The sequence below is a fragment of the Pogona vitticeps genome, chromosome 3 (genome assembly GCF_051106095.1).
Source record: "Pogona vitticeps strain Pit_001003342236 chromosome 3, PviZW2.1, whole genome shotgun sequence".
NCBI lineage: Eukaryota > Metazoa > Chordata > Lepidosauria > Squamata > Agamidae > Pogona > Pogona vitticeps.
The window spans coordinates 196,066,016-196,092,880 of record NC_135785.1 but is presented as its reverse complement, the minus strand read 5'-3'; the positions used below and the strand labels follow the sequence as shown (position 1 = coordinate 196,092,880).

At 42.3% G+C, this 26,865-nt stretch overlaps 1 long non-coding RNA gene across 1 annotated transcript; it reads left to right on the top strand.

Moving 5' to 3' along the window:
- Positions 1-638: 638 nt before the first annotated feature.
- On the top strand, positions 639-20,883 carry LOC140705422 (uncharacterized). The gene is made up of 3 exons (XR_012084804.2): positions 639-1,123; positions 20,072-20,179; positions 20,485-20,883. It is a non-coding gene; the product is annotated as an uncharacterized LOC140705422 (long non-coding RNA).
- Positions 20,884-26,865: the final 5,982 nt, after the last annotated feature.

Genomic DNA, 26,865 nt, shown 5'->3' with positions numbered 1-26,865 from the left:
GCAAGTTTTTTCAAATACCCCTGGATAGATTGAAACCTATTTGGCATCTCTTTCTGGATAGATTGCTTGAATACCTGTGTATATAAGAAAGTAAGGATTACGATAGGAACCCAGTATCCACAGGATCAATATCCACGGTTTAATTTATCCTTAGTTGGGGACCACTGGTATATGCCTCATCCCTATATACAACATAAAAGGGTGCCCCCTTGTGGCCTTTGTCCTGATCCTTGTCCTTCTCTCGTGTATGTTGTATATAGCAGGGCCCAGTGCCATGGAGACAAATCTTCCGCCCCCTCGCATGCGCTCCCCCCAGCACTTCCACCCACACAGCCCCTTCGTGCATGTGCGCGAGTGCATGCACATGCCCCACGAGGACCTCCCGCCCGTTTGCAGATGTGCACGAGTGGCCCTACCTCTTTGCGCAGGCACACAAACGTGTGCGTGGGCTGCATGAGCGCCCCCACCCCTTCACCCATGTGTGTGAGCATGGGGGGGTGCCCCCCTGCACACAGACTCTGTCCTCCCCAGCTGGGCTGCGGTGTCAAAAATGTTGGGGACCACTGGTATATAGGGTTCCCTCATATCCATGGTTTCGGGCATCCATGGTAGATCGTGGAACTGATCCCCCTTGGATACAAGAACCCGACTGTAACTTCAACTGCAATTCTTTTCACGAGTGAGCTTTATCATACAATCTCCTGATAATTTTAATTTCATCCATACACTCATGCTGAATTAACTTTACAAGGTCATCCTGATTTGAAAGTTTTGATGCAACATTATAAAATAGAAAACAGACTGAACATGGGAGTTCTACTTCAGATTAGAAGGGAGCAACTTTTAGACGTTGTACATCACATGTGATTGGTAGTAAGTGGAGAATTCTTATCATTTTCAACTTTGCAATCAATATATCCTTTACTTGCTGGTGGTGATTGGCAGTACTTGCAATTACAAGATATTTTGGTGTTTGTGGGCAGAGTGTGCAACAACAACTTCTGCGTTGCTGGGTGTCCTAATTTAACTTTTAGAGAAATTGAATCCTACAACTGCTATTTATAAATGTTTGTTGGAAAGCAGCAAAATGATCTCCATGAAGAGTTAGAATGCCCTTCATAATGTAATCAAAGAAAAATGTCTTTGCTTCTGTATCCAATGTTTCTTTAGATTTAAAATTGCGGTCAATCCAGCAAAAGATGTAGAGTTCGGGATAACATGGCTAAAACTTAGCCTTAAAGGTATCACAGGATCATTTGTCATTTTTGCTGCAACAGACTACATGACTACTTCCTTGAAAACATGTTTAGAATATAACATCTGGATGTTTCTATGTGTTTTCTGGGGGGTGGGATTGCTAGCTCAGTGAAATATACATTCGGTGATCAAACCACGGGCTAGTATGAAACCAGAATAAAGGCTATCCCCTGTGAGTTCACCCATGCCTGTTTGCCTCATCAAATATTTGTCTTCAGAAATATTATACAGGATTCCAACATACAGTACTTTCCTATATTTTCTCTCTCTGTATTCTGTGTCAAGGAGATTTTACTCCACAAATGACTTAATATTTGCCTTGGTTGAAATATTTCCTCCCTGTCACTGCCTCACTGCCAGAGAGCTGGCAGGAGCACTGCTGGTCATATATGTATGCAGGTGGGGGGGGAGATCAACTATGTTAGTAACCTGCAACAAAAGGAATATAGAGTCTTGTGGAAACTTTTATTATTACTTCTACCCTGTTTCCATGAAAATAAGACCCAACCTGAAAATAAGCCAAAATAAGACCCACTTAAGTAAAAACCCGCCCTCCACCATTGTGCCGCAACCAGAAGAAGATGACATGACTGTATTTGAATAAATGTAGATTGTTTGTATTCATTAACAAATGTAAATTGTTCTTTAATTTCTCCTCGCTTTCTGCCATCAGAGTGGTATCATCTGCATATCGGAGGTTGTTGATATTTCTTCTGGCAATCTTAATTTTGGCTTGGGATTCCTCCAGGCCAGCCTTTCGCATGATGTATTCTGCATATAAGTTAAATAAGCAGGGAGACAATAGCTACTAATAACCAGGCACAAAACCAAGGACAGTAAAATACAAAGATACATACATGTGGTGCCGTGAGCCTTTAGTTCTCAGTGCATTGCCAGGAAGTAAATGTACTTTCAGAAACCTAGCTCTCATTTCCCATAGCAGCTCTGTTCGTACAGTGCAAAACTCCAGGTAATTTGTGCAGGGTGAGAAAAGTATGATGCACACTGACATGCGTTGTTTCTCAAGGCAACATGTGACCCGAAGCACCAGGCATATGTGCATCCAACAGATACCAAAAACAAAGTTTCCTTTTGATAGGTGTGTATGCAGATTATTCCACCACTGATCAAATTGCTTGTGTTATATACCCAACCCAGCATATTTCTTAGTTGCTCACAATTTTAAAGTGAGCCTTATAGCCAATGGCGTTTATACCATACAGTTAAAACTGACTTATAATGACCCTAATAAGGCTTCCAATGTAAATAAGATGTTTAAGGAGTGGTTTTACTAGTTCTGTACCCACAGCGAGCTTCTGTGGCTGAGTGGGGATGTGAATCCAGGCCCCCTCAGTCCTAGTCTCTCACTGTATCCATTTCATCACACATAGGGACTCTGCATTAAAAATCACTACTGCAGTTCTAGATAAACCTGAAGCAATAACTGTGGTGATGTTAGCTACTGCTATAATCTCACTAAAATTATGTCCAGTAGGACTCTGGCATTCGTGGGATCCACTGTTCAACTTATCTGCGGTTTGCCACAGCCCTATATAGAGCACACAAGGGTGCCCCCTTGTGGCCTTTGTCCCACCCTGTTTTGTGATGTCTATAGGGTTCCTTTGTATCTGTGGTTTCAGGCATCCAAAGACGATGGTGGAACCAACCCTCAGTGGATATGAGGTTCTTACTATAAGGAATAGTCTTCTTTCACTACTTAAGGGAGTACCTCTTCTAAAAATACAGTACGTTAACCATATAGTCTAGTTTGACCTTCAGAAGCCCCCACCAGCTAACAACTTTGAGGCAAGAGAAATACATGGAAAAGTTGGTGACTAGACTTCCTCACAATGCAAATCTGAAATTTTGAAAGGATCTTTCTTGTCCTACCATCCTCCATCCCTCCTCAAAATAGCTCTGTCATAAAACAAGTTGGTTATCACAGCCCTACATAAAACAGTAACTGCCAAGTCCCTATTTTGTTCCCTCTATGTGTGCATTGGAACTATGGAGATGGGGAAGCAGGCTAGTGCTGCATATGGTACTTGCTCAGCCATGTATGCAACCCTAATGATATTGCTGCACATGAGACTGCCACAAGCACTGGCTGTATCCAGTAGGCTCATTTACACAGTTCCCTTCAGGTGACCGTGGGGTCATAAATACTTGCAATTACCGTGTTTCCCCAAAAATCAGATAGAGTCTTATATCAATTTTTGCTCCAAAAAACCATTAGGGCTTATTTTCAGGGGATTTTTTTCCATGTACAACAATCTACATCTATTCAAATACAGTCATGTCATCTTCTTCTGGCTGCTGCACAATGGTGGAGGGTGGGGTTTCACTTAAGTGGGACTTATTTTTGGGGTAGGGCTTATATTACGAGCATCCTGAAAAATCATACTAGGGCTCATTTTCAGGTTGGGTCTTATTTTCGGGGAAACAGGGTAGGTGAGCCTGGCTGTGTAAATAAACCATCAGGTTCAATATCTTGGCTTCCTTGTTCTTCCATATAAACAGATACATCCAAAGCTGCTAATATAGAAAGAAACTGATGAAATCATGCTACCTCTTATTTTGAAACAAAGAGTTTCATTCAGTGGCAACAACCTGCAATGCTACTGAGCTCTGTCAAGGCGACTTAGAACCATACTGCAGCAAGGGAAACTAGGTTAGAGCAGCCTATTCTGACATAATTTGCACACATACCCAAGGGGAGTATTTTTCAGCCTTCCTGCCTTTTGTATCTCTGTAGAACTTGCGCCCTTTCTTGCTTTCATTACCTCACAGCCGTAGCTAGCACTTTTGTCGCCCAGTGCAAGCAGCCCCAAAATACAGCCTCAAATCAAGTTTGTAATATATTATGTAAAAATAATCCAGGAAGTACCAATTATAGCACTGAGCAACTTGCCAGCACTTTCCATCTCCACAAGGGATCCTCAGCACTGTCTGAACTACAAAACTAAAAGCACCCTCCCACACATACATGTGTGCATATATATATTTATTTATAGTATGCATACTATATATTATTAATAATTGACTTCCTCTATTGTCCAGCCCAGAGGAGAAGGGGGCTGAGCTACCCACAATCCAGTTCAACTTGCCATCTGTCTAGATTCCATCACCTCTACTGAAGCCTTGTATATTGCTGACTATCTTTCTTAGTTCCCACACAGCAACTTGGTCCTGTCCTTTGTTTCCTACAAGGTGGCCTGGCCAATCCTGGACGTCTGGTTGCAGATGACTTTACCCTAGGCAGTTGGAGATAGGGCAGGGCAACAAAGGGCCCACCCTAACTGCAGTATTGCATTACTCTGTGCATTCCATCTCCATTCCATATCATTGTCAGTCTTTAGTTGATAGGTTCATAAAAAGTAGCATTATAGTGAGTCATATCTTTGGTTCCATCTAATTCACTATGGCGGGCAAAGACGGAAGAGGCTGTTGGGTTTCACCTAGGATTCTATTCTGTGTATGTACAGACTAAAGACGAAGTCTGGCATCTTGTGTGTATAAAGCATATGTGGTACCAAACCATGGTTCTTCCAGAGGATGTGTCAACTGCAAAGTCAGTTTTGGTGCAGAGGTTTTGTTACAGTACTCACCTGCAACCTGACTTCTCTCCTTTTCACATCTTACCATACAGTCTCACTGTAATGTCTGAGAAAGTGGGCTTGATTCATGAAAGCTCATGTTAAAATATAGCAGTTAATCTTGAAGGTGCCACAACGTTTTTGTCTCTTTTTGTTCTTGTTTGTCTAATATGCTTGCACAGACTAGCACAGTTACTTCTTCTAAAACTTCTCCTACTATAATTGCTACTCCTTGTCCACTGTGGGCTGCTGTTGTGTTATGAGATGGAAGTCAAGAAATAAACCTATAATGTCAGTAAAAAGAGGCAAGTTCTACTGCACATCACAAACGGAAATGGACAACCCTGCACAGGGTTGCTGTATTTGGCAACAGACACTCATACATACAGTTATTGGGCAACATCAGCCCACTGTTTATATGACCATTTGATACTGCAAAAGGCATTTTAGATATAGTTTAGATTTAAATCCCAGACAGTGTAAAATTGTTTAAATTATAACAAGGAGGAGAATTATAATTTGTTTTCATTAAAGGTAGACACCCAAGGGATAGATTTCATGAGGCCTTGAAGTACACTAATGCAGGCTTATAAAAGGACTCCATCTATATTATAATACAGGTTAGTAACTGTGTAGATACCTCAGAATAATTCTGTTATATCTGTGAGACAATTTATTGCAGGCATTCATCATGACTGTCCCCATAACCAATGAAGGAGAGTCTAGAACTGTAGACAGGAATGTTGATTGTTATCAGCACACCAGTCCAAGCAATTGTCATCGTCACCCAAGAGCACCCAAGGTTAACTGAATTTTGATCCATTCAAGATCAAACTATCAAAAAAATCGTTGCAGTGCAAAAGTGTAACTTCAACAGTATACCAGTGGACCCTTGACTTACAGACGGCTTGACTTACAGACTTTTCGAGTTACAGACTTCTTTGGCCGCAAAATTTAGGTTCGACTTGCAGCCAGAGAATCGACCAACAGACCAGAAAAAAACCAAAATGGAACAAAAATGGAACAAAAACGGCCAGTTACGGGATTAATCGGTTTTCAATGCATTGTAGGTCAATGGAGACTTGACCTACAGACTTTTCGACCTTCAGCCACAGTTCCAATATGGATTAATTCCACAAGTAGAGGGTCCACTTAATGTTTCTGGGAATATGGGTTTTCCCTTAGCTACTGCAAGGACTATGGCTACACTCAGAAGGAAGAGGGAAGAGACTCAGGGAATGGGAGATTATTTTATTGTTCCTATTAATTAACAAAGATATCCTGGTGCTTTAAGATGCTGATGCTTTGATCATGCAAACTCTGTCTAGCTGCTCCACTGTACGGTATTCCACCAATGCAAAGTATCCAGCACAGGAGGAGTGTGAACAAAAAAAAATGTAGGACTGTATTGACCTTTTTCTGCCTTAACACAGATGGGAATGTATGTAGCTGGGGGAGAATGTTATTTTAGCGGGCACACTGAAGCCTCTAACAACTTATGCCTCCAGTATGTGCTCACTCCTCTTCTCAAGTAGCTGCCACCAGGTATTGCTGATCCAATACCAAATATTCACTGACACTTGTATTTACTGTAAAACTTAAACTTGTTTATTTGATTACATAAAAGAAATGAGTAAATCACAAGCAGATAATCAATTTCTTTCAATGACTGAACTTTCTAATACACAGACCCTGCTCTCACTGACTCATTAACACACTGCCTTCTCACTCAGATCTCTACACTCTCTCTCATCTCTCTCACACCCCATCTTCCCCCACATACTTCATACACCCTTATTTATATCCCAGCTCCTCCCCCTTTTGCACCACCTTCCGTCCCCTCATTGGCTGCTTTTCCACTGCCCAGTTGTGACGGACAGGTGAGGGCAGGGCTGAACGCTACTGTTATGTTCTCCTTTTAAACCTAAGGTTCTGTGTCCATCTGCTCTATTATACAGAGATATGAGGGGGATAGGAAGATGAAACTGTTCCATGATCATATCTGCATATTCTTCGTGTTCATCTATGCCCTCCGCAAAATAACCACTATAATGTACTCTGATCCAGAGCAGGATCAGTGCCCAAATTTGTCCTGAGAATAAAGCTGTTTTGGGTACAAATAGCTGCTCTGCTCCTAGCTGATAATAACTTCCTTTCCTTTCAACTCCAGCTCCAGGTTGGACTTCCTACAGCTATTGCTTAACATGCGTAAATGCAACCATGCATTTAAAATATTGTTTTGTTTGGACCGGTCTTTCTCCTATTGCAAGCTGTTCTCTATTAATGCATGTCATTGTAGTGAAAAGGATCAAAGCGACACAGACAGGCAAAAGGGATGCAGACAAAGAAGAAAAATCCCGAATATTCAATAGCAGTATGCATAACATGCAACTTTACTTTCCAGATACCCACTGCTAGTCTAATTTCACATCACACAGGGCAAAACAGTTTTTGTGGATGTGCCATTCACCATCATTTAGTTTACATGCACTTTTGATGTCCATATGCTTGCCTTTCCTTAATTAAAATAATTATTTGTGGTCAAGTAATTTCTGATTCCTGATGTCCCTCATAGGGTTTTCTAGGTACTCGAGTATCTAATTACTGGAGTGGCCCATGTGTTTATGGCTTTGACTGTATTCCCCCCCCCCCATTTAATTTTGATTTTAAGATTTTCCACAATTTTTTGATATATTCCCTTTCTGTCAGTTCTTTAATTTTTGTGTGTGCAATGTTATCTGCTTCAAGTGTTCCAAGGTATTTATAGTTTTCACCACTTGATAATGATTTTATAATATTGCCATTTTTAAACTCTATTCCACCTAGTTTTTGGATCTTGCCACAGTGAATAGACAGAGCTGGACATTTGTCAATTCTAAGTTTAATTTGGATATCTTCACTAAATATTGGCACTGTGTTTAGCAATGATTCTATCTCTGTGGAATTTTTTGCATATAGTTTTAGGTCATCCATTTATAACAAATGATTTATTTTTCCTGCTTGTTCTGAAATATGGCAACCCAATCCAGTTTTATTTAAAAGTATTGACACGGGGATTAGTGAGATGTTAAACAGCAATGATGACAAAGTATCTCCCAGAAATATTCCTGCTAACTTCCCCAATTTCTTCACCATGGGCCATTAAGACAGTTTCCCATTTTTCCATGTTTTTCTTGAAGATCTTCTTAATGTTTTTACATTTTTAGGCAGATGTTAATCCTGCTGTGTGGCAATGAGTCAAATGCCTTTTTATAGTCTATCCAGATCATGTTAAGTTTTGTTTTTCATCTTTTGTATGCACAATGTTATCTGCTTCTAGTATTCCAAGGAGAAATGTGCAACTCTGCCTGTATACGGTGGCAAGATCCAAAAACTAGATGAAGTCGTGAAGGACGGAAGTTAGATGTCTTAGGACGCAGGATGTACTCTTTTGCATTTTTTCTCCTGAGAGTGTCAAATTATCAGGCTGCTCTAGGAGCTTATCAAAGACAACTTTGGGCTAAAGTGTTACCTACCCTTCAAACCAAGCAGCTTCTGAAGATGCTAGAACAGAGCTCCTCAATGCCCATGTTGAAGCATCTACAGTTGCTAAGCACGCAGCTGAGATTGCTTCCAAATCTTTAGCCTCAGCTATTTCTTTGAGGCAACATGTGTGGCCGAGGTCATCAGGGATTGTAGAAGATAGAGGAACTATCTTTTGATGAAGCTGGTTTGTTTAATGACAAAACTGACAAAATTATGGAAACCTTCCACAAAATAAAGAAAACAACCAGATCCTACACTATCTAACAGCAACCTAAGTTCCAGAGGTACCAATGGCACAAGCAGTTTGGTCAACATCAGTACCAACAGCAATACCACCAATCTTGCCGTGCTTATAGACCTCCAGCTCAGGGTAAATCAGCATAGTCTTCTTCTGCCAATGTCTCCTTCAGACCCCAATCTTCATCCCAGCATCACCAGTCTTACCGTCAACTCTCTAAGAAAGGCAAACAGTACCTTTGACTCGTCCACAGCCCATACCAGCGCTACAGGAAGATTATCCATCCTTCTCCCAGCCATATTATTAGTTATTCCAAAACCCAGATTAGCCCCATTTCTATAAAACTGGAATCTGTCCATCATCCAATTTGGTTATTGGCTAGAGTTTGCAGAACTTCCTCCTATCGGGCACATCAAAATTACACCCCACTCACAGGTTTTAGAGGAAGAAATAGCATCTCTCTTAAGGAAACAGGCCATTCAATGGTTTCCCTCTCAGGACATTCCCGTTACTTCGTGGTACCCAAAAAGATGGTGGCATCAGACCCATTTTGGACATCAGGTTACTAAATACTTACCTTCCACCAAGGTGCTTCCGTATGGTCACTCTCGAATCCATCGTTCATCTGTTAGGACAAAAAAAAACCTGGTTTGTCGTTATAGACCTAAAGGACGCTTACTTTCATATTTCTATTCATCCACATCATCAAAAAATACCTCCTTTTTTTCTTCGTAGATACTGCCTATCGATTCTGCACCCTCCCATTCGGTTTGTCTACCACGCCAAGAACGTTTACCAAGTGTATGGCACCAATAGCAGCTTACCTTTTTCTCCAGAACATCACAGTATTTCCATACATAGATGACTGGTTAGTAGTGGCTGGTTCTCGTCAAAAGGTCATATTAGACACCAAGTTTGTTCTGCAAAGTCTAACAAACCTCGGCCTAAGAATCAACAGAAAGAAATCCCACCTTCAACCAACTCAGATCACAGATTACATAGGTGCATGTCTGGACTCTTATCACAGCAAGGGTGTTTCTTTCAACAAATTAAAGCGTGCCATCCGTCCATTTCGACCATACGCCAAAGTATCTGCTCATCACACACAGCATCTCCTGGGCCTGATGGCATCAACTACGTCCAGCCTCTCTCATGCGAGACTGAAGATGGGTGCTCTGCAGGCTTGGTATCTGTCGCTATTTGACCCTCTGACAGACAATCCTTCCAAGCATCTCCAGGTTACTCCAGTGTTGGCAAAACAACTGAAACAGTGGACATTCATCCCATTTCTTTTAATGGGTTGCCCATTCCACCCATTGCAACTCACAATTCAAGTAACAACAGATGCAAGTCCTACTGGGTGGAGAGCTCACTGTGGTCCTCACAGAATCCATGCTCTCTGGTCCAGGAAGGAGAGTTGGTTACATATAAATCATCTGGAAATGTGGGCTGTCATCAAAGCTTTTCATGCATTTCATCCTCTGATAACAGGTTATGGTATTCAAGTGGTCACCGACAACACCACGACTATGTATTATTTCAACAAACAAGGGGGAACCTGCTCAATGTCACTCCTGTATCGAACAGTTCATCTATGGGAGTGGTGTTATGTGCATCACATTTTCCCTGTAGCCATTCATGTGTCAACAAAAGGCAACGTAGTGGTGGATGCCCTCAGTCGAATGAATGTCCAGACACACAAATGGCAACTCGACGATGCTGTCTTTGCGATGATTTGCAACAGATGGGAATCTCCAGTAATAGACATGTTCGCAACTCACCTCAACAACAAATGCGACATGTTCTGCCCTTGGGCAGATATGGACAAAACATCACACGGAGATGCCTTCATGGTGGAGTGGATGGACTGCCTTCTTTACCTGTTTCCTCCCATACCATGCATTCAAAGAATTCTGATAAAAAATTCATCAGGTTCTGATTGTGCCATGGTGGCCTTGGCAACCATGGTTCACTACTCTCAAGCTAATGGCGTCAGAGTTCATCAAGCTTCCTCATTTGCCATATCTACTAATGCAGAATGCAGGCAGCATCTGTCACTCAGATCTAGATTCCCTGCACCTGACGGCGTGGAGGATTCTCCCATGATTAGAGGGGTGTTGGAAAAAGCTAGGAAGCCTTCTACAAAACTTTCGTATTCATACAAATGCTCTAACTTCTTAAAATTTACTGAATCATGAGACTTCCGTCCTGTGCCAGTATCTATTGACACCTTGCTCACATATTTGCATTACCTGATTGACCAGGGCTTGGCCTTCTCTACCCTTAAAGTTTATATTTCTGACATTGTCTCCTATCAACAGTTTGGGTCGGAAGCCTCCCACCTATTTTCACACCCTACTCTGAAAATGTTCTTGAAAGGTCTAGAAAATGTTCATCCATCCACCCATTCTCCTCTACCTCAATAGTCCTTGTGCATAGTTTTGCAAGCGCTTACACATCCGCCATTTGAACCCATGGCTTCCTCTGATTTTTGACTTTTATCGTTTAAAACACTCTTTCTAGTTGCAATAACCTCTGCTAGAAGAGCAAATGGGCTGGCTGCACTTCGAGCTTATGCACCCTACCTACAATTCTTCCTGGACAAAGTGATTCTGTACCCGGATGTCTCCTTCCTCCCTAAGGTTGTTTCAAGTTTTCATGTCAATGAACCATTAACTCTACCTACATTGTTTTCTAATCCCTCTTCAGATGTTGAGCACATGCTCCACTCGTTAGATGTTCGCCATGTTTTGGATTTTTATATGTCCAGAACTAAGGACTTTTGCACCTCTCCCAGTTATTTGTTTGCTTTCATGGTCCTCATAAGGGCTCTCTGGCAACCTCACAGACAATTTCACAGTGGATTTTGTCTACAATTAGTTTGGCCTATGAACTGTCGGGCAAAACCCCACCAGAGGCACTAAAGGCACATTCTACTAGATCTGTGGCAACTTCAACGGCCCTGTTGCGTGGTATTGGCATCTCAGACATCTGCCGAGCAGCCACATGGTCCATTCTGTCCACCTTTGTGACTCACTATTGACTGGACCTTAGGCCCAAGAAGGAAGTGAGTTTTGGGAGAGCTGTGCTTACATCACTACTGGGGTGATGGCCCACCTTTCGGTAAGTGAGCTTGCTAGTCACCCAGTTGTGTGGATTCACAGAGACCATGTAGAAGAAAGGGTGGTTACCTACCTGTAACTATGGTTCTTCTAGTGGTCCTCTGTGAATCCACACATCCCGCCCGGCCCCCCTACTGTCCGTCACTCAAAGTCTTCGTTCTAGAGCTCTGACGACGGTGGACAATTGTAACTGAGGTTATGAGCAGGCAGAGCATGTGTGATAGGGGACAACATACTACTAATGTTTCTTATTTTAAGCTCTAGAATATTCTGAGGATCCAGCGCAAGCGCAGTTTATACCCAGTTGTGTGGATTCACAGAGGACCACTAGAAGAACCATAGTTACAGGTAGGTAACCATTCTATCATTGACATTGCAATTCTGAGGGATGCCAGAGTTGAAAACAAAAAACTGGAAAAACTAACAGAGTACAGAGACCCGGCAATCAAAACATCTTGCCTCTGGAAGAAACACATTTCAGTGGTCCCCATAGTCATTGGCGCTTTGGGAACAATATCAAGAAATTTCACACAGTACTATAAGCAGTTGCAGATCTCAGAAATCACACCATCAGAGCTACAAAAAAAGGCAATATTGGGAACAGCATACATACTGTGCCAATATGGTTTAATAATAATAACAACAACAACAACAACAACAACAACAACAACAACAACAACAACAACAACAATTTTTGTTAAAAACTGAGATTAAAATAACAGAAATCTAGAATTTAAATTATTGAAGGAAATTTATATTGAAATCTTAACAATGGGGGGAAACCAGCTTCTTAAAATAGACTGCTATCATTGCCTGCAGATTCAGTCAGAGGAGGGCTTCTGCAGCTGAGTCTTTCATGAGAGAGTAGCATCTTCTGAAAGGAGAAAATAAAATCAGGCAAGATGATATAAATATTTCTGGTGTTTGAAGAAAAGGAAGAAAGCAAACGAATCAGGCACATTCCTTGGATGGCTTGATATTGGGAGCACAGTGTTTGGAAGCAAGCCAGCCAGGAAGTGTAATCAAATGACACAAATGTGTAGTGTTTTAACTCAGGAGGGGAAAAGGTAGCTAACAAGAGCACCTAGATTCTTCTTGATATAGGCTCCCCCAGTTTTTGTTTCACTAGGTACCACAGCTCCAAGGATATGTATCAAAAGTACAGTACCATGTTTAGATTATACAAAAGCATAGCTTTTTGTTTTTATATTGTAGCAAATGTTTTCCAGGAAATATACATATTTTCTTCTGCTATTTATGATAGCAAAAAGCATAGTGTAGTGGTGGAGAAAATGGCTTCATGATGGACAGCTCCCTCTCTGCCAGCAGCCTTAAGAATTCCCTCCTTCCTTCGCTCAGAAGCTTGAACTTTAATGACATCTGCTTTGATGCCCCCTCTTGGTCTGAGGCATGAGTTGAACATTTATTTGGCCTACATTCTAAATCTCCATCACTTAAGTTCATCTTTCTTAGCAAGCTCAGCTTCTTTTCTAAGGAACCCTGAGGGTTTTTCAATGCAGCTATGTTTATTTAATGAAGAATGCAGAATATTGAGATGCAATGATCACTCTGCTTCCAAATGCTGATTTGTTTTATTTTATTAATCAGTGGTTTATTGTTCTTTTTAAAGCCACCGTAACATACCATTTTATTTTCCAGTTTTAGCCTAAATGGGATTAGGATTGCTCTTGAAATGCCTATGCTAGTATAAACAACAAGAACAAAATAGTTTTGTGGCACCTTTAAAGCAACTATTTTTGGCAGGAGCTTTTATGGATTACCATCTACTTCCTCAGATGCACTTGAAGAAATAGTTTGTAATTCACATAAGTTCTGGCTGAAAGAGATTCAAGTGCCACAAGACTCTTTTCTCTGATACTGAAACAGATGACATCCCATTTTGAAAATGACCTATTGGTAACAAGCAGAATGCTGTGCCAGTAGAAGTATATCACACAAATATAGCCATATACTCCTACTGAAAGTGTTATCATCAGAGACAAATTAACAGCTGCAAACACTGGGTAGACTGGGGGCCATGTGGAACTTAGATGGTGCCCGAAGGTCATTCAAGGTGTGTCAGCCAATGTAATTTTTTGCTTACAAGACAAATGGCCAGAGCTTTGGAGTAATTAGTTGGATTGCTTGTAGTTAGTTTTCTTCTCCAATAATAAAGTTATAGCTAAATTATATTGGCCAAAATCCTGTTGCTTAACATAGCAAATCACACTAATTAGTCTTATTGAGGCAATAGGGCCTGCCCAGATAGGGGAATCTGGAGCCGGCTGGTTCGCACTTAAAATGTTCTTATCTCCAGTGTGACCTATGTTATCTCTCACTTCAGCTATTCCTCTGTTCACACTGGAGATGTTTATTCTCTTGTGAGAAGGGCCTACACTGGTCTTTGGTTACTCGTGAGCAAGGTTTATTCATCTGGAAGTTGAGTCATAGCGACTGGACTTCTTTTTCTCAGGTTGAAACGTTTTGCTTCTCATCCAAGTAGCTTCGTCAGTCTGAGGAGAGTTGGTAAGAGATCCCTGAGATATCTTCCGCAGGGACTGGGGTGGGGGATAATCCGACTTCTGCAGTCCTTCACCCATCTCTGGTGTGTGGTCCTGATCTCTCTTCCCTAGTGAACTTGATATTTGGGTCTGCCGTGTTTATGTGGTCTGTGAAGGCCTGTACTTCCTGAATCTTGATCTTCACCCAGGTGTCATTCACATACCTGAACCACTAAACACCTTCTAGGTGTTTATCTGGAACACATATCTGACCCAAATATCAAGTTCACCAGGGAAGACACCAAAGGTAACAAGCTGGCTTTCCTGGACTGTGCAGTCATCATAGGATCCAATGGCAGCTTAGGAACAGAAATCTACAGAAAACCTACACACATTGATCAATATCTGAGGTTTGACTCTCATGGTCCATTGCAACACAAACTAGGGGGTCATCAGGACATTAAACCACAGAGCAAGAAACACCCCCACCTCCACAGAAGCCAAAAAAAGGAAGATAGATATCTGAAGACAGCCCTTAAGTCCTATGGATATCCAAAATAGGCCTTTAAGAAGGCAATGTCTCAACCCAGTAGGTACTGTCTGAAATCCAGAGCTGACGGAAGAACTTGGTCATTCTTTACATGGTGGGTATGTTTGAAAATTTCAAAATAATTTTTGGTAAACACCACATACTTGTGCACTTCAAACAACAAACACACTAAGGCAGAGACTCATCCACCCAAAATACCCAGACATGAAAACACAACAAGAGCAATATAGTATATGTGGTCCAATGCAAAGAGGAGTGTTCAGAACTCTAAACTGGAGAAACCAAATAGCCAAGAGGAGAATGGCCCACCACAGAAGGGGCAATGAAGCAGAGTACCTTCGCTTGAAACTCAAAGGACACTCATTTGATGACCAAGATGTACTCATTTTGGACTGAGAAGATAGGTGGTTTGAGAGAGGAGTCAGAGAGGCCATACATGTGCATATAGAAAATCCCTCACTCAACAGGGGTGGAGGCCTTAGATACAACCTGTCCCCTGTTTATCATGCTGCCGGTTCATCTGTCCCCAGAAAGGTCAGGACCACACATCAGAAAGACTACTATTAAAAACTGTTAACGATTCATGACAATGGGTAGAGAAGGACTGCAGAAGTGAGATTTTCACTCACCCCCTATCCTTTGTCCATCTAAAGAGCCTATTCAGACCGTGTGTGTGTGTGTGTGTGTGTGTGTGTGTGTGTGTGTGTGTGTGTGTGTGTGTGTGTGTGTGTGTGTGTGTGTGTGTAAGAGAGAGAGAGAGAGATTGAGAGAGAGAGAGAGAGAGAGAGAGAGAGAGAGCAATATGGAGGATATATCAGTGGTTTCCTACCAACTCTCCTCAGAATGAAAACCTACTTGGATGAGTAGTGAAACGTTTCAACCCAAGAAGAAAGAAGTCCAGTTTCCATGACTCAATTTCCAGATAACCTCACTTGGATGACTGAGGATCTTCACATATTGCTACACAAAGGTTTATTCATGTGTAAGTTTATTCTGGATGGATAGCTCAGGTAAGGTATCTAGCTGCAGAGTCAGAGGTTGGAGTTCAATTCCTCACTGAGCCTCCTGGGAGAAGAACCAGCCTGTGTGGCCTTGGGCAAGCTGCACAGTCCCAAGATGCCTCCAGAAGAAGGGAATGATAAACTACCTCTAACTAAAAAACCCTGAAAGGGCTGCAGTAAGTCAGAATTGACTTGATGGCACATGATTATTGTTATTATATAAGTTTACCTGGTTTACTTGTGAGTAAGTTTCCCCAGAAACAGCAGCCAAGGACAGTGGTTGCATGAGATAAAAATATTAGAGTGAAGGTTGAGTACATGAAAGACAGGTAGGGCCCCCCCGCTTCACCTTTCTCCTCAGCTGGGGCTCTGCTGGGGATGTGCTGTCTTGTGAAGGCAGAGCCCATGGAGTCAACTATGGACTACCATTCCTGTGCTCAGGGTAGCCGAATACCATCTACCGTCTACAGGTCATTGTGTGAGAGACAGTGGGATTGTGGCTGGGCTGCTCAGTCTCCCTCTGCTTTGCAGGACTGGGCCCTGCTGCTCCTGGCTGCCTCACCCCCTTCCCAACACCAGCCACCTGGCTCAGGGGGGGGGAGAAGGCTTTTAAGCCGGAGCTGCTTTCAGGGCCCTGCTGGACCAGCATTCGTGCACTCAGAGGAGCTGAATTATACCATCTGCCATCTACAAGTCACTGTGTGAGAGACAGTGGGACTGTGGCTGGGCTGCTGCTGGCTGCCAGATTCCCTGAGAGAACTAGCTGGCGAATAAGCTGGAAAATGGGGGGAGGGGGTTGGGGGGGTCTCTGGGGCAACCAATAGAGACTATATATGGCAATAGAGACTATATATATGACTAGATATGGCAGTGGGAGTAGAGCATGCCCATGTAGGAGAAAGGAGGTTAGATACCTTACACCTATCCCCCTTTCTAGCTGTACTCCCCACTAAACGGTACTAGGTGACCATATCAGCCCCCCGCGGCCACATGGTACTGTTGACAGGTTGGCAAAAAATAAGATGATTTAATTTGGATGAGGGGGCTGACCTGGCATGCATTACTGAAACCTGGGTGGGAGAAGAAGTAGGAGTTCCTCTATCTTAGTTGTGTCCCCCTGGGTACTTGGTCCAACACCAGGGTTGCCCGGAGGGTTGGGGAGGAGGAGTGGTGATAGTCTACAAGGATTCCTTTGACTTTTCCAGACTCCCTGTCCCCTTGGGAAATGGTCTAGAGGGCCTATATTGTGTGATGGGGTCAAGAGACAGACTGGGGATTCTGTTAGTGTACCACCCACCCCGCTTTTTACTAACGGTCTCCCTACCTGAGCTGATGCAGGTGATCTTGGACCTGGTGTTGAGGACCCCCAGATTTGTGGTACCGGGGCACCTCAACCTCCATGCCGAGGCCACCTTAGCAGGAGTAGCTCAGGACTTCATGGCCACCATGACAACCATGGGCTGTCTCTTTAAAAAAATATATTTGTATTTTTTCTATTTTTCTATCCGTTGCAGCCAGAATGATTTATTACAATATGATTTATTACAACCATGGGCTGTCTCAACATGTCATCGGCCCGACTCTTGAGAAAGGCCATACACTTGACCTAGTATTCTCAACGGGATGGTGGGGATAGTGGTCTGGATGTGGTAGGTTTATCTTTGACCCCCTTTGTCATGGTCGGACCATTTCCTGGTAAAATTTAGACTCTTTGCCACTACTACTCTCTGCCAGGGTGGGGGATCAATTAAAATGATCCACCCCCGGAGACTTATGGATCCTGAAGGATTCCTGAATGCTCTAGGGGAGTTTCCAGATGATATGGTCGGCGCTCTTGTCGAAGCCCAGGTCGCTTTGTGATACAAGGAGATGTCCCGGGCAGTTGATATGATCACACCTAGGCGCCCTCTCCCTGCCTGCAGAGCCTATATGGCTCCATGGTACACAGAGGAGCTTCTGGCTATGAAGTGGTTGGGGAGATGGCCTGAGCGCAGATGGAGGAAATATCGCTGCGACTATGACCAAACACAGCTTAGAGCCCATTATTGGGCCTACTCTGTGGCGATATGGCTGGTGAAACACCAGGATTTCTCCAGTTGTATTGCTTCCTTGGTGTGTCGTCCAGCAGAGTGGTCCAGGACCTTCTTCAGCCCAATGGTTCGGTGAAGGTCCCGGACTGCTCAGTGGCTCACTGTAACGAATTTGTTACACACTTTGTAAAGCATGGTCTCCTCATTAGGCATCAATTCAATACATCTCGTAGGGTAGTTCTGAAATAGCCTTTCTGGAGAAAGACAGAGATGATGGCCTACTTAATTATTTTAAGCTTACAGTATTGGTACAGTATTTTAATTGTGGGTTTGGATCATGGATAAATTATTATTATTATTTTGTTTTAAATTGCAAAATGTTTTGGGATGTCTGCTTATTTTCATTGCAATTACTGTTGTCTCTCTCACAAAGGCCCTTGAAGAACAAATACATTGAAGCAGAAGCTCAGCTTGCATTGTATTTACACTTGGACATCTCAGTCTGACAGCTCTGTTTGGAGAGTGATAGCATTTAGAATCACAGAATAATTGAGTTAGAAGGGGCCTGTAAGGCCATTGAGTCCAACCCTCTGCTCAATGTGGGAATCCAAATCAAAGCAAATCTAACAGATGGTTGTCTAATTTTCTCTCTAATACCTCCAGCGTTGGAGTACTCACCACTTGCAGAGGTAATTGGTCCCATTGTCATGCTGCTCTAACAGTTTAGATGTATTTCCTGATATTCAGCCTAAATCTAGCTTCCTGTCACTTGAGCCCATTATGATGTGTCCCACACCCTGAGATAACTGAGAACAGATCCTGCCCCTCCTCTCCGTGACTGCCTTTCAAGTATTTGAAAACTGCTATCATATCTCCCCTCAGTCTTCTTTCCTCAAGGCTAAACAAGCCCAATTCTTTCACTCTTTCCTCTTAGGGCCTAGTTTTCACTCCCCTGATCATCCTTGTCGTCCTCCTCTGAACTTATTCCATTTTGTTGGCATCCTTCTTAAAGCGTGGTGTCCAGTGCTTACAAGTAAGCACTATTACTTGAATTTTTTTTGTATTTTTGATGTCATGTATGTGTTTTTTTCTGCATTTTTTGTATAAAATAAAAAAAAATTTAAAAAATCAGAACTGGACACAGTACTCCAGATGAGGCCTAAGCAGTGCTAAATAGAGGGGGACTAATATTTCAAGGCACTTGGAGACTACACTTCTGTTAATGCATCCTAAAATAGCATTTGCCTTTTTTTTTCAGCCACATCTCGTCTCATGTACATCTACAACAATTCCAAGTTCATAGTATCACTTTACATATGGATTTCTTTTTAATTCATTGCATTTCATATCAGATCCTCATACCATTTACCTGCATGTCAAAATAACCAGTTTCTCCACGTGGGTTTCTCAGAATTTGAAAACATTACTCTATAGACTACATCTCCCAGAATTCCTCATTCAGTAGTGCTATTCCACTTGTAATCAAAAAAAGGAACATTTCCAAGCTCTGGGTTTCCCCCATACAGAAACTAGCACAGGACATCACCAAACTTAGGTAAGAATGAACTCCTGTTAGGTCAGCCACTAGATACATGAACGTCTATACCTATAAAATTTGTCTTCTGCACAACCTTAAAGGGGCAAGAGGTTGGTCTTCTTTTGCATCTGGCCACTCTCATAACTGTATAGATGGGCCAAATGGATCTGCAGGTTGTTGTTTTTTCTTTGTGTGTGCTAGATGAATCTGGGCAACAGAAATATAGCACGGACAGTCACTATTTTCTCTCAGTCCCCAGGAATTTTGGGTGAGAGTAAATGGGTATCAGCATAGAACTCACACATGCATAACTGTTTCTGCACAAATTATTTCCTTCCATGCAGCTGTCTGTGAACTCAGCTGCAATATTTTTTCTGCAATGTTTTCAGAAAGGTGTTTAGGTCCTATGAATTCCCTCTCCTCCTTAGCAAATACCCTTTGCCTATTAAATTTCAGTCTCTAATGAACCATTGATAATTCCACTAATTCCCCAACTGTCTACAAAGCATACAGTAAAAACAAAACAACTGACACCAAATTAGGAGTATACAAAAAGAAGAGAAAGCAATTCACATGCCACACACTTCCACTACTTAGATTTCCCCCCTTCTTTTTCATCTCCCAATAAAATGTGTCATTTCAAAGTCATGTTTATGAAGGGAGTGAACAAAACTCTTGATGTTTTATTTGATTTTTATTATCTGTATTTTTCAGCCATCAGCCACCAGGGAAGCTACTACGAAGCCAGTGCTGTCATTAGGAGGTCTAGAAGGATATGAGGACGGGAAAAACAAGTAACCTTGAAAACAAACTCTTTAAAATGTGAGTAAAAGCTGTATTGGTGAGATTTCTGAAGGGCTATCAGTGGGATGTGTGATGAAATATCGTTGACAACGTGCGTATTGCTCCTCTTATAATTTTAGTTTATAATTTTAAAAATATATTTCACCTACCCCAGGGAGGGGAAAAAACCTTCTTATCTTCAATAGCTAGCTCATTTCAATATTACATTTTGTTGTCAATCAGTTATTACTCTTCCTTTCCTTCTACTGAATTTCTTCATAAGGAGATTTTGAAAAATGAAGTAGTATATACTGTGCATCTCAAACTTTTTTCTTTCCTCATAGGCATCCTTCAGTCTCGAGAGACTATGGTAGCATGCTCTGTATGGAGGACTTGGAACAGCATCTAGTGTTTTGACGCTGTACACGAAACTGGAGTGTCCTCTCCAGAGCACAAAGCCTGGGTAAAATAATATGGAGGATAGGCTGTTACCCAACAAGCAAATCCCCCCTCTTCACGTCACTGAAATAGTCCAATGGAAAGGCAAGAGCCAATACAACTGGTTCCAGCAACGTCGCAGGAGTTGGCAGAATGACACAAACTGCTTCCGGAACTCCGGCTCCGGATTTTTCCTTTCCTATGTATTTAGAAAAAGGATTGAAAATACATACTTTCCCAAAACATAAAAACACTACCAGCTCAATTTTTTTACAACAATAAAAGATCATTGTCTTATGTCTAAAGTAGTATGGTACTCCTAATTAATAATTACTGTATAATTATAATTGTGTGGCGTCAAGTCAAATATGACTTATAGTGACTCTTTTCATGGTTTTCTACGTAGAGAAAACTCAGAAGTGGTTTATCATTCCCTTCTACAGTACTGGGAAGAATACTGTGCAGCTTGCCCAAGGCCACACAGGCTGTGTGTACTTAAAAGCTAAAACCAGTAATTATACTCACTCTGTCTGTCTGTCTGTCTGTCTGTCTGTCTGTCTGTCTGTCTGTCTGTCTGTCTGTCTGTCTCTGTCTCTGTCTCTGTCTCTGTCTCTGTCTCTGTCTCTCTCTCTCTATATAAACAAGTATTATATTAAAATGATAAATAAAATCAATATTAAAGCACATTTAAAACAATAGAGCATCAAAATCCATTTAAAAAACCCCTCAGACCCCCAGTGACTAAGGAAAAGCCTTCTGAAGAGAAAGGTCTTTGCCTGTTTGCAGAAGGACAGCAAAGATGGGGCCAGCCTAGCGTCCCATGGGAGGGAGTTCCAGAGTCTGGGAGCAGTGACAGAGACGGCCCTCTGTCCTTACATTTTCTTTACTGTATTTCAAAATCCCACACAAAGGTTTATCTCTATAAAGGGATAAAACCAGGCATGAAGTGACATTGAGTTGGTTTAGCAGTTGTACTGTACGTTGCAACAATAAAACGTTGAGTTGGAAACCTCAAGGAAGAGCAGGTTCTATACAGAGCCCCTGTGGAAGACGACCCGTTTACTGCATACAGGTTGTTTGGTTCAAATGGCCTTTAGGGCATAGGAAAAGGCTAACTGAATGTTATGCCTCTGCTGTTTGTGTGTACAGTATTATCTTCTTGTTTCACTGGGTTCCTTTGAGACACATTCATGGGATGTTTGTGCTTGAATGCAAGTTGCTTAGTTTCTTTCTTTCTTTACAACAAACCATGCTGTGGCTACCTTATGTTTTGCCTGGCAGTTCTGTGAGATCCACCCTGTAACAATAGCAACAAAATATCCACATAACATAGATGTGAAGGTTCTGGGTACCATACAGTAGGGAGATGGCTGTCAAGGGAAAACTGGGAAGTGTTGACAGAAACCAAGTGAACAAGCCCAGATAGATAGATATGTGAGAGACAGGCCAAATCAGACAGCCAAGTGAGCATAAGATTACATTGTCCACACGCTGAAACTGCAACATTAGTGTAAACTCAGAGAACAGAGACTTAAGTGATGCACAGCAAACATCCAAGACTACAGGCAAGTTATGTTTATATCCTTCTTCTAGGGAGCTCAAGATGGCTTATATGCCTCACCTCCTCCCTGCTTTATCCTTGTACTGTAACAACTCTGATAGGTAGGTCAAGCTGAGAGAGGGTAACTGGCCCAAGGTTGTCTGCTAAGCTTCTTGGTTGGGTAGAGACTTAAACCCAGATTTCTCAAGTTCTGTCCCAATGCTGCAGTCAACATACTATAATTTATTTAGTGATTACAGTATATATATAGTTTCTCAGGGGCAAAGGCAGTCTGTACTTCACAAGAATAAAAAAGATTTAAAATATAAAATAGGAGCCCACAGGTATAATACACAGGCAAAACAGCAACATAAAATTCTAAGTCTACAGTCATATTCATTTAAAAGCAAAATGGAATGGGTTAGCCTTCATGATACTGACATTGGTTGCCAATTCCCGAACTTCAAAACAACTTAACAGGGCAATTGAGGAGGAATCTCAAATTTGTCTCCCCTTGCATTTAAGGCTTGGTTAATGACATCTGGCTTTTCTGAACATATGTATGGAAAATTCCTAAGTCAGGACACGTGTTAGGAACAGCAACTTCATCCCAGCAACTGGAACTCTAAGAATAAGATACTGTATCAACATGCAACTAGTTAAGGGAGGGAGAGACTAAGCCTCTAATTGTGATACCAGCAATTCCTTCATCTTCCCCTTCAATGCTCACACCCCCACGAAATACACAGATATGGGAAATACACAAACACCCACAGCTGTGATAGAATCCCTCTTGCTGGAATATGATGGGCTTAATAATGTCACCTTGGTCATGAGATGGGAAGCAGTCTCCCCATAAAGGCAAATATTTTTCAATACAGGAATGTCAGAGGGGCAGGCAGGATGACCGCACCCTCCAAACATTACTTCATTAATCTGGTGTCAAGAGAGTCACACTATTTCTTGTGCATACACTTCAGCAAGGAAAATGAGGGCCTGTTTTGGTGCAGGCTGAACCGGGCTACAAAGTGTTGTTTGAGGTTGGGGAAAAGAGTCACATGCCATTTGGCATGCTCCTTGTGTTCAAACAGCATGTCCAAACTTTGGCTCACACTGCTGTCAATTAAATGCTTCCTCTGATCATCTGTGGAGGGTTAGGAGAAGTGAAATTAACTTTTTACAACTACTAGATTGTCGCTGATGTGATGAATCACTTCAATTACATTTAAAATAACTTTTTTTCTTTGCCTTTCTGCGCATTGTTCATTGAGAACCTGCCTGCAGTTGTGGTTTTCATTGGCAATAGACAGGCAAAGAAGATTTAAAAAACTGATCAAAGCAATTAATTGCATCAGTGATCATCTAGCAGATGCAATAAAAAATAAATTTCACTAAACCTTGCTGCTCTGCAGACGATCAAGGCAAGGGTTTGATTTCCAATATCTTGAAGTGGCTCCTAAGCCACTTCACAATACTGTACCATAAACTGACACCGGGTGGAACTGCAAGGCTCTAGTTTAGTCTGTTCCAAGTCATCTCAGGGCCTGTTCAGACTGGTTGTTTTGGATGTTAGGAGGATCAGGCTACAAAGGGTCTGGTGAAGTGGTGGTGGTGGTGGTGGAGGAGCAATGTGCCCTTTGACATGCTTCTCGTTTCCAAACAGCAAACAGCCCCTTGCAGCCCACTCAGCTGCCGAAGCAGAAACAGCAAACAAGGAGGAGAAGAGAAAAGAGAAAGGGGGACTGGGAAGGAAAGGGGGTCTAAGGCAAAAAGAAGCGGGACAGGGAGAACAAAGAGGATAGTGTTCAGATATGGAAGGAAATAGAAGCTAGCTTTGACAGGAGCAAAGATGGTGGAAGAGCAGCTAGAAGAAGGCAAAGAGTAAAGAAACAGCAGGTGAAATTGCTGGAAGAGAAGGAGGATGGTTGGATGTGAGGGGAAATAAAAAAGATAAGAGAAATTGGGAAATAAAGGAGAAAACAGAGTAAGATAAAGGGGGAAGGGAGCAGGAAGGCACAGCATGGGGGATGAAGCTGTGGGACATGCAGGAGAAGGCAGAAGGGTCAGCCCCTCAGTGCTGCCACTGCCACCACCACTGAGTTCACTGGCACTCACTCAGTCACTTTTTCACTCTCTCTCTCTCACACACACACACACACACACATTTGCAGCACATTATGCACAGTGCTTGTCTCCAGTAGGCAGATGCCTGTGTGGAAGGGGAGCCCCTTGGTGACAGGAGCCCTGGATGGGTCACCCAGGACCAGTAGTGAGCAGAGCCACCTGCTTCCCCTGATTGCATGCAAAAAGAATGCATACTGGGCCAGAAAGGTGGCCAACAGCTCTTAAGGGTGAAGGACGGCTCAATCTAAGTAGAAACACATGTCCACATGGTCTTTTCTTTTGATCCAAATCCAGACCAGGCAGGTAGTCAGCATGTATGTATGGCAAGATGTTTCTCAGCTGCCAGTGCTATACAGAGCACAAAACAAGGCCTGCACTAGGAATCCTCTGTGTTTTGTCAACAGTTACTGCAATTATTTGTACAGAATAGGTAACCATGTTGGGCCATGAGAAAAAAAAAATTAAGGAAATCCATTATTGTCTGATACCTTTATTAGGGCCACACAGATTATTACACATGCACATGCTTCTGAGATCCCTAAAACTCTAAAGTGATCAAAAATCCTGGTAAATGTGAAAGCTTGCACAGTTGTATGGCATTTCAATTTGTCTTAATAACAATACTGTAATTATTTTACATCCAAGATAATCCTCCCTACGGTATTGAAAATTACTGTTTACAGATTTGAAACCCGGACAGTGAAAAAAGTCTGACAAGCGGAGAAAAGTTATTTACTCAAAATGGGGTGCTGGAGAGGAGCTTTATAGATATGGATTGCCAGAAAGACTTATAAGTGGATGCAAGATCAAATCAAGTCCAATTTTTTCTAGGAATGTCTGAACTGAGGCTATTGTACTTTGGGCATATCACAAGAAGACAAGGTTCACTGGCAAAAAATAATGCTGTGAAAGGCTGACTGTAAGAGGGAAAGAGGAAGGCCAAGTAGGAGATAGAATGATGCAATAAAAGAAGTCACTGCATTTACTGCAAGACCTGAGTAGGGATGTTAATGATAGAACCTTTTGGAAGTCACTAATTCATAGGGTTGTCATCAGTCTGATGTGATTCTATGGCATGTAACAGCAGTTATTTTATATGCATACAAGCTTTGTATTTCATTCATCAATAGTTTAATTTCTAATATCCCTCCTCCTATCCACCCCTGGCATTTATCCTTTTTTTTCCTGCAACAGAAAAAAAATGTACTCTTTCACAGGTTCCTCCATTTAAATTTTAAATTGATCTTCAAGTATATGCTGGATAGCTCTGTTGTCTATGTCTCTGACTGCAGATTCAGAGGTTGGGAGTTCAATTCCCCACTGTGCCTCCCTGACAGGATCTGGACAATATGATCCACAAGGTCACTTCCAACTCTGCAATTCTATATGCTTGGCAGGAGAAATCTGTACATTTGCACTCATGTAGCAAAAAATAAAATAAAATAACAACAATAATACAAACCACAGTCATAGGAGGATTATTTAAATAAGAGAAATAATGTGAGCAGAATGATTAACTTCCTCTTCCCTGTGCTGTTAGTCCCAATCAATATTCCATCTCACTGCAGGTGTTTTTAGATTTAAAACAAAAGCACAAACCATCTATCTCCTATGCCATGTCTTTATAACAATAGTGCTCAATGGGGGAATGGGGTGTCTCCATCCAACCTCCTATGAGAGGGAGGATATGCTTCCATTAATTGAAAAATATTATACTGTAGGTCGATATCCCACCTTCCAGCCAATGAAGGAACTGCCTTTTCTTTTCTGCTCTCTTTTTCTTTTTGGAAAATACATCAGTGTCTGAAATAATTCAGACGGCCCCCACCGCATCTCAAATAAGAATGTGGTGCAAACCAGGAGACGGCTTCCTGATTTTACAGTTCCTCCAACAAAAGGTCTTACTTATAATGGCAGCATTTTAGAACGGATCCCATCTTTCTTCCCCGCGAGATCAACACAGCCATTTATTTTGTATTTTTTTTGGTAACATCAGACATGAAAAGGAAAAAGGGCACCACTGCAGTCCCGCGTGCTGAAAGGAGGGGCGTCAACGCGGCTTCTTGTCTTGCGAGTGTACAAGAAAGAAGACATTACTGTGTAGCTAATTTCGGGATGTTTTCGTATCTGCCGGACGCCTTCCGGTTTTCCATCGATCCAAGCGACTTGGGTTGTCACTTGATCTTCCAGGAAAGTGTCGATGCCCTTGAGCAGCCTCACGTCCGTTAGAAGGCAGCAGCGAAATCTTCCCCCCCCCAACCCCCGTGGCATCGGCATGCCAGGGCGCAGCTTCATTTGCCCAACTGGGGCTTGTGACGCAGTCGTTAAACATCAAGAGCTCTCTCTGCCAGGCAGGGAACATGTGTGTGTTTGTGTGTGTGTGTGCAGAAAAAAAAAAAGACATGACGAGCATCCAACACAAACGCCATTATTGCTCCAAGGAAAACGACGTGCACTGCCTGGTCGGGTGGGCGTCGGGAGCGGTCTCCGTGTGACCGCGGGAGACCTTGAGCGTCGCGCAGGAAATTTGGAAAGGGGGCTGCCTCGCGAGGAGGCCGCGACTCAACAGTTCCTCCCGCTGAACTGAGCGCGGTTTATTTCTGTGGAAAACTACAGTGGGGCG